Below are 8,707 nucleotides of genomic sequence, written 5' to 3'. Positions count from 1 at the left end.
ATTTGCCCATAAGGCTGGCTTAGAGACGTGAATACAAGTATGACATTCCCATCATACATCACCCAGTGCTTTCTCCTCCTTTTAAATACTTAAATGCATGCACGTATCATTTGTGTGCACTATTTTATTTTTATTTTTATTTTGAGCCAAATCACATTGTAGGCCACCTGTACATATTTTTTGCATCACCTTAGTGCAACATACTCCGTAATACAAAACTTAACAATGCCATGGTGCTGTTATTTCTTTCTACCACAAGCCAATTAAGTATTAAGAGAAGTTAATCATTAGACGGCTAGTTGTACATTAAGACAGACTCCCTTCTTTGTCTTACAACATTATTAAATGCCTTCTTCTTTGAAATGCCACATAAAAGTGATAGATGCCCTTTCTTTAAAAGTCAGCCATCTAGTCAAGCTATGTTTTATATTAGTTCAGCCACAAAGAGCCCTCCTTGTTTCAACATGGAAGTGTAAAGTAGATCAGGTTGAGCAAGCTGGCTGCTGCGAGCACCGGGCTGCTCGTAGCTCAGATAAGGGGCCTGGGGCTGAGGAGCATCCCCTGCACAAGTCTGTGCCCCAAAATTATGGGGTGGAGACAGGGACACAACACAAAAACAAATTAGGTGTAGGGCAAAGATGCAAATGGTCAAATATATTTGTGATAGTGCGATGGAAAGCTATTGGCATATCCTAAGGATGCTGAGTGGATTTGAAGAGTAGTTTGGCATGGAAACTGCTTCTGAAAACAGCTTCAGAAATAGCAAGCTCTGCCTCTGAGCACTGAAAAGGGTGAGTGCCTGTGTGTACGTGTGCTTGCTTGCAGTTGGGGGAGTTTGTCTTCCTTGTTATAGTTTGTGTTCAGAAAGTCTTGGTGCTTTCAGAAATAAAAGCATTTCCTTCAAAATGCACACACGCACACAGTCCTACACAGCCGATGAACAGGCAGGCAAAATACAGGACTGTGCAACACAGCGAAACATTTCCCCTCCTGAACCACTAAAAATATTTCTCCCAAGAGCAATGCTACACTATATTTTTGCTTACCAGCCTTTATAAAGTAAAATTGGTGCTCAGGAGACTAATGCTTACTTTGTGTGCCCCTGTGGAACCACAAGGCATCAAGGCAGGGCTCAACTACTGTATAATCGATATTTACATGAAAAAAAAAAAAAAAAAAAAAAGCACCACCTTATTTAGGTTCTTGATTTATAATCCCTAGTTTTCATAAAAGTCAGTCATTCCCAGTGAAAGAATGCGACATAGATTTATAGGATCTACATTATGCCTTAAATCTTATCAGCATTTTTAAAACACTTTTATGAGTCATCCTAAGTAATGCTTTCCCTCTGTTTTCAAGACATCACTTGTAAAAAGCAGATCCAAATTTTTGCCTTAAAAAACAAGATTATTTTAGCCAACCATACTGGCATCCACTCTGTTGCAATACTAAACATTCTGTCAGCAATGTCCTTATAAGCCTTTATTTCCAAGGTTTTATAGGTTGAATTTTAACTGCACTTTGTACTAAAGTTTGTCTGATAAGATCTCAACCTGCATAAGCAGTGAATTTGTTTTCACCATCATAGTCAAAATAAAATGAATCTCTGGAGGCATCTGTAAGAAAGATGAAGGTAAAGGGCCTTGTTCTGTGCCCTCTCCCTATTCCTCATGCCAGGCTCCTCTTTTCTTTGAGAATTCTGCTTGAAATAAATTAAACTTAGGTTCAGTCCAGTTAAGAGCAGCACTATCTGATCCCAAGTACATTAATCACATGCATACATACATAAATACTGCTGGGCGTCTGTTTTTGCATTCATGCATGGACACAACAATGCCATACCAATTGTTAAGCAGCTCTCGGAAGAAACAGTTAGGTTTAGATGGAAATTCAAATATTTGTGAAGAAATGAATTGCCCTAACATGGCTTTATAGAGAAGCAATTCCTTAAACATTTTTTACGAACCCAAGCAGCAACCAGGCCATGCTAATACATTATTAGAAAGTACAAATATATATTCTATACTAATTTTTCAGTGGGACCACTACCAAGTGTACCTTGTAGGAGTTATATTTGCAGAAATGAGGTCCTTAGTTAATGGTGAGTTGCATAGCACTGAAATCTTTGTAAAATATCTAAACCTCTGTTACCAAAGTTGCCTAACTAACTGGTCAAAGCACAGTAGTTGCGTCTTTTGGAAGAGTTCTAAGAGAGTTGACTCCATCTGACAGAAAAAAACAGTGATGGAGACCAAACAAGTATTGCCAAAATCTTGTGATCAAAACCTAACTCTCTCCTCCTTTTCCTTTAGCTCTGTAGGGCTTGTGCAACCATTCAGCTTCAACAACAGAAGTGGATGATAACCCAGCACAGAACAGGCAAGAGCCTGGAGTGAACAACACAATCTTGGGAGAACTGGGAGCCATGGGGGCAAGAAAGACCAGTTTACCTACCTCTTGGCTGATGCAGTAGTCATGAGTCCATCACGGTAAAGGCAAGCATAAATTCTGAATGGCATTGTCCAAGCTATAGCACATGTGGTGTTATAATGACATATATTAAGATCTTTCAACAGTTTTCTTTGTGTCAGAGAATGAGGCAATTATTTTAGTTTTAACATGTAAACAATAATACAAATCTTTATCTACTATGCATGGAAAAGAGCACCAAAATATACAATTGCATTGTGATTCTTTACATTAAAAACACATCTTCCTCAAATAATTTATTAATCAATAGCTGTAGCCTAATGACTGGTAGGTACTAAGAAGTCTGTCATGTTTTGGATACATACATGTCATTCCTAAAGACAATTCTTGGTCAGCATCAACAAGCAAATAAGCTCAAAATGTCTACCTCCTATATTCCCACCAACAAATAGATACTTATATATGATCTATTAAGCTACATTCTAAAAAAAGAAAGAGAGAGAGAGAAGGAGAGAAAACAAACCCCAGGGACTTATCAACAGAGCTCAAATTACTTCCAGACATCCAGCATCAATAATATATACATACTTGTACAGGTACCAACATGAGATGTGATTATACAACATTCAGAGTTCTTGGCTTTGGTCAGCCAAGCAGTTAAACAGATGCTTAAATTGGAGTGTGTGAGGAGTCCTATTGAAACGTCAAATAACTGCATGCCAAACACTTAAGGCTCTATAGACTGCTACTCCAGAGCATGCTTTTGCTGCTCTTCAGCTATTTTCTGTGTTTGAAGTTAAAGCCTAGTTTGAGCAACTTTTCTGTCTTTTGCCATACTATTGCAGCATGGGAAGTGAAACAAATGGCAAAACTCTCCTCTGCTGCCCCTAGTACAGACCAGACAGTGAGGTCCATGACCTAGCCAAAGATCACAGCTGGTAGCTCATGTAAACCTCTGAAACCCTGATCAGTTGTTCTGCAATGGTGAAGGCAACCAAAGCCCTTAGGAAGGCTCCTTGATTCTAGACAGGAACTAGACTGCAAAAGCTCCATCTGGCACTACAAATCAGGGACTCTTTTCTCCTACCCTCCTTGATGGACTCCATTTAACAGGCAGCAGCAGAGCACGCCTGCTTTCATGCCCCACATGAAATACTGAAAAGCAAAACACCAGCAACAGTTCCCATCCTCTTAACAAGGGGCCAACCAACAGACAACCCTACTCACTTTACTTCACAGAAAGATATGTTGTTAGTTGCAATAGCTCCAGCAAAATAGGTTGGATAAATCCACTCCCAAAATAGTGTGGTCTAGTGACAAAGCACTGCCTCCAAAGATAAATTGTGGAGAGTCATGTCTCCTCACAGAAATGGAAGAGTATCAAAGTATCAGTAAATATTGGTGATCACATCTGTTTCATGATTTCAAATATCCAAAGTCAAGTGACGTAACATGCCAATAGAAAAGATGTTCTTCATAAGGTCAGTGGAGCAGGTTTCTCCAAGAGGCTGTGTGGTCTCCATCCTATGAGGTTTCCAAGACAATACCACATGAATCGTCATCACAGCTTACAAATAAACATTGTAATGGGATGCTTTAATTCCAAATACATCTTTTATAAAAGCCAAAAATGTTTTTCATCTTTCCTTCCTCTAGCTCAGGAGCATGACTTTTTTTTTTTTTTTTTTTTTTTAACAAAAGCTTTTAGTAGTTGAGATGTATAATCTATGTGGAGGAGTTTATGGCTGGACACAGTGTAATGTCTTGATGCCAGTTGAGACTCAGAAGGCAATGCCTTTTAAGCTGCACTGTATATTTTATACAGAGAGTAAAAATATTTAATGCAGACAGAAAATGGTAGTGTAAGAGACTGTGAGAAGCCAGCCACTTAATCTTCTGGCCTTGGACAATCCAGCTGTGCTGTTTCAAGTATATGTGTGTCTTTGCTTCTTTTAAAAAGCCATCTCTGGCATAGATTACAAAATCTGCCCTGGCAATTTTTACTTCAGAATGCCCAATGACAAAGATATCACATGCCATGTTGTATTGGCCCTGATATTTGAAATGTGTGTTTTCTGATTTTTTCTTCTTTGTCACGCTTGTGCATCAACTGACCTTGTACTAAATAGACATGTTTACATGTCCCTCACATGTAGAAACTTATTATCTGGCAACTAACGAGTTTTTCATTTAAGCATTGAATCTCTTGACCGCTAAGAGCCTAACTTTCATTTAGCAGGAGAGAATTAGCATTGACAAGTAGGGGCAAGTTATCAGCTACAGACACTAAAATGCATATTGCTTGTTGAAGCATGAGTTACTCTTGCTCTTGGATTGCATTAGCTCATACATTCCTCTCTTGAAAGCTTCCTTTTATTAAATATACACTGTGTATGCCTTAAAGCTATCACTCCCTTTTTGGCTTGATCCAATTTGGAGTGTGGATAAACCACTTCAGAGGAAACTTCTGGAGATGATGAGAATAGTATTGGCTAATGCCTTGTACTCCCTACCTTAATTTCATGTCCCAGTGCTGGCTTAAACTCTGTTGATCTCGTTACAGGATCACAAGCAGATGTTGCCTAGGTCTTTTCTGATATACTGAGTCAGCAAAGGTATAATAGTGTTTAAGCCTGAGTCTCCATCCTGGCTGCAGAGAGGCTATTGGAGAAAATATGGGAAGAGAGAGAGAGAGAGATCAGGGAAGTGATTTTAGATTAGGAATGTCAAGAAAAGAGGAACATCTCAACAATAATTAAGTTTGGAAAACCAAAAGGTTATCTGTGGAATTTTGCCCAAAAATGCAATGTGAAAACAAAAAGATTTGGGAGCTTGGTGGCCAGATTCTCACTCAGTCATCAGGTGTTCATAGGTACATGGCACCACTGGGCTGCTGACTTGCCTCTGGTGTCCTCATTTGACTGAGTCCCACCCTAAACACAATAATCTCAGTCATAAGATCTGCTTTTGTAATCAGATGCATTGTTATGAAGATTTCAGTCCAAACAATTAGCATCTTCTAGTGAAAAAGAAATATTTTATTCAGCTTTCATCTCCTGACCTGCTTGCTCCAGAAGAAGTCTAGTTACAATAGGGATGATTTCTTTATCCAGACCACAGGGTCAAACAAGCATCTGTCAACAGAAATGCAGGCTAGTGAACTGATCAGAAGTTATGAATACTTTTCTGTACACAATGTAAAAGGAAATAACTTGTATTCAGAAGATGATAAAGAAATACTCAGGGCTTTAGCAAATTGAAATGGAAGAACCACTTTCTCGTCAAAGAGACCAGAAGGCTCTCTACAAAGCTCTTAGTCTGCTGTGGACCAAAAGCAGTCTAAAGATGCAGAAAATTAGTAGATGAAATATAAAACGTAACACTGTAGATCAAACATCTGTGGATAGCAAGCATTGTTCCTCAGTATAGCAGCTGCTACAATAAATGGGAAACCCACATTGTGTTAAGAACATCCCTGACAGAAGAGATTACTTCTGTTTCCTCGTGTGACAAGGTAAAATTCTGGAGTGAAGGCTTTGTAAGCAGCAGTTCTTATAATTTCTTTCCTGCCATGCAATGAATTTTCATAACTTTAGACATCCAGAAATGAGATTACCAAATACCTCAGTAAAGACTAATTATTCTGTTTAAGCCTCTTAATTGTATGATACTGCTCCTGTACATCTGAATGGATTTATAAGGTAAAAAAAAAGCAGCAGGGATCTCCCCACTGCCTTGTTTTGTTTTGTTTTGTTTTTAATTGAGATTCCAATTTATTACCTTTTTAGAAAAATAAAAATTAAAATTGAGCCAGGCAACAGTGTCAGAATCAGGCCTTTCTGTAAGCAAGAAGAGCTTTCCGTGCTCTTTGTGTTCATCCAGCTATTTAAATTGCCCTAAGATGATCTCTATTGTTTATTTTTAGTGAAATTATCCTGTTTTTCAGGAAGTCAACCTTCCTTATGTCTGTTTGAAAGTCTTACCAACCTTCTCAGATCTGGCCAGCTCTGGAAAACTCGTCTCAGCAGCTCTGGGTGTTTTGGTAGCAAGAGCGCTTCTCTGCCACGAGCATATTGGGTGGTATATTTGGAGGCGGTTTACTTCGCTTACTTACCTTACTAATTTGTTAGAGAACTTAAATTTCTTCACACTGGGATGTTTTAAAAAGCACTTAGGTTATAGGATTTACCAGTAAGGAGAGACGACAGCTTCTGCATTCAAACAAAAAAACAAACACCAACCAACCAAAACAAAACGAATGAATAAACAAGCAAAAAAGCAAACAAAAACAGATCCATCAACAAACACTAATGATTCCATAATGTTTCCATTTCAGTTTGAATTCATGTTCTGGATTTCACTTGATAGCACAGGACAAAGCAAGTCCTTGCTGCACCATGCCAAAAACTTCATGCTCTTCGTTAAGCATTCTTTAAACAATATCTACAGGGAAACACATTCCTTATAGATATCAGTGACAACTATCACTGGAAGTTTATTTTATGCTGTACTGAACACGTGAATAGAAGGGGAGCAGTGAAGGCTGCTTGCTTCTGAGTCTTGTGCTAGGACAGCATGCAGAAATGGAGAGGAACACAGCACATGTGAATTTAGCTTCCATTCTAACCACTGATACCTATTAGAAAAATAACAAGTTAAACTATTATTTATGTCTAGAAATGCCACCAGAATGTGTGACTAAGGACATATGAAAGTGATCACTTTCTATCAACTAGCAGCATGGGAAATGTTTTGAATTTATTCCTGTTTCGGGTAGATAACATGCCTGATATTACAAAAGGCTTCTTGATGAAAGTTTTTACTGAAAGAAACTGCTGCTGGGAAACTCAGAAATGATTTTCAGAAACTGAAATACGATCACAATGAAAATCTCAGTTCAGCTTTCAGACAGACATCGGTAAAATGATGCTTTCCTGAAAGCACGCCTAAGGGGGAAGCAGATCAGCGACCCTTTTGGCCAAACTCAAATTCAACGCTTCAGCAGGGGTCTTCAAAAGAAACAGAATAGCTCAGTAACACAAAGGCAGCAGAAATGCTGAATTTCACTACACGCATTGTAGTAGAGCCCCCATACTTTGAAGAGAACTGTAGTGGACAACAATTAAACTGTGCAGCCAGGGGAAGAGAGCAGTGAAACCCTGGGATGTGTCTGTACCCCACCGTGCCCACACGACCTGTGGGCAGGAAGAAAGTCAGGTCAGCCTCATGAGTGGGGTCACCCCCACAGCACACCTCCAGCTCCAAGCTGCTTGGCCTGGCCTGGCCAGCCTCCAGCACCAGCAGCTCTCCTCCATCTCCAACACACAGAAATGCCCTCAGATCGGTGAATGGCAAGGAGCTGAGGCTTGACTGATTCATTCTGGAAATAGAGCTTATGCTTTCTTTTTTTTTTTTAGCAGCAGTTGTAATTTTACTTAAGGCTCCAAATCTGGATGGGGCATCTTTGGCATCTTTCTAAAAGATGACCTCCTGCTTAACCAGCAACTGTAGGGCAGATGCAGAATCACATCCCACCTTGGAAGACCACGACCTTAAGAATTTTTACATATCAAATATGAATTTCATTTTGATCCTTTCCCACTGTCCAGAGATGTCAGAAATCCATTTAATTGCATAGCCTGTCAAGACTCCCTGGGAATTATGTGTATTTTCTCACTCTCTCTCATACAAAATCCATCTCCGCTCTGAATAATTACTGCCAGAGCTGAATCAGAACCTGCCAAAGTTGCAGGAAAGAATCCAACCCTTTTCTACAAACATTCAAAGCAAATATGAATTTGCTTTGCTGTTTGTTTTCTCCCTCTCTCTCTTTTTTTTTTTTTTTTTTCTTTTCCACTATCCCCTTCACGTCATTCTCTTTGAATAACTTAGCATGAATGAATTTAGTGAGGGAGTGGTGCATAAGAAATCTTTGGGCAGATCCTCAGCTGGTGTACAATTGGCTGCAGTAAGGCTACACTCAGTTACATCCTGAAAATGCATCATAGTGAATGTGAAAAGCTGTCTTGTAGGTTATTCACCTCAATGTTCCCATCAGCTTTCTCAGCTTAATGATTTTAGTTATTGAGTCAGAGGATGGAACAATAGTATGGGATTGAGCCCAAGCAATTAACTCTTCACTCAATTTTATTACAGAACCCTGAACTGGAATCCCACAGAGGACTTGTAATAGTCATACTCAGAGAAAACAACAAAATTTTTAATAGTGAAAATTTGGAAAACAAAATTAAAGAGCAGCCCATGATTTGCACACAGA

At 39.1% G+C, this 8,707-nt stretch overlaps 2 long non-coding RNA genes across 3 annotated transcripts in view; one reads left to right on the top strand and one right to left on the bottom strand.

Annotated features, from left to right (window-relative positions):
- Positions 1-2,547, bottom strand: part of LOC118169366 — a 26,036-nt gene extending 23,489 nt beyond the window's left edge. The window contains exon 1 of the long non-coding RNA XR_004752046.1: positions 2,455-2,547. This is a non-coding gene — a long non-coding RNA (uncharacterized LOC118169366). The remainder of the gene's footprint in view (positions 1-2,454) is intronic.
- The window catches only part of LOC118169365, a 12,688-nt gene extending 3,981 nt beyond the window's left edge, over positions 1-8,707 (top strand). Inside the window, exon 3 of one of the 2 annotated variants that reach the window (XR_004752045.1) lies at positions 6,377-8,707. This is a non-coding gene — a long non-coding RNA (uncharacterized LOC118169365). Of the gene's footprint in view, positions 1-2,312; positions 2,496-6,376 lie in introns of those variants that run through there. The other variant, XR_004752044.1, reaches the window with a different exon arrangement.

The sequence above is a fragment of the Oxyura jamaicensis genome, chromosome 6 (assembly GCF_011077185.1).
Source record: "Oxyura jamaicensis isolate SHBP4307 breed ruddy duck chromosome 6, BPBGC_Ojam_1.0, whole genome shotgun sequence".
Taxonomy (NCBI): Eukaryota; Metazoa; Chordata; class Aves; order Anseriformes; family Anatidae; genus Oxyura; species Oxyura jamaicensis.
Note: the sequence above shows the minus strand (reverse complement) of the source record. Positions and strands in the feature narration are given on the sequence as shown.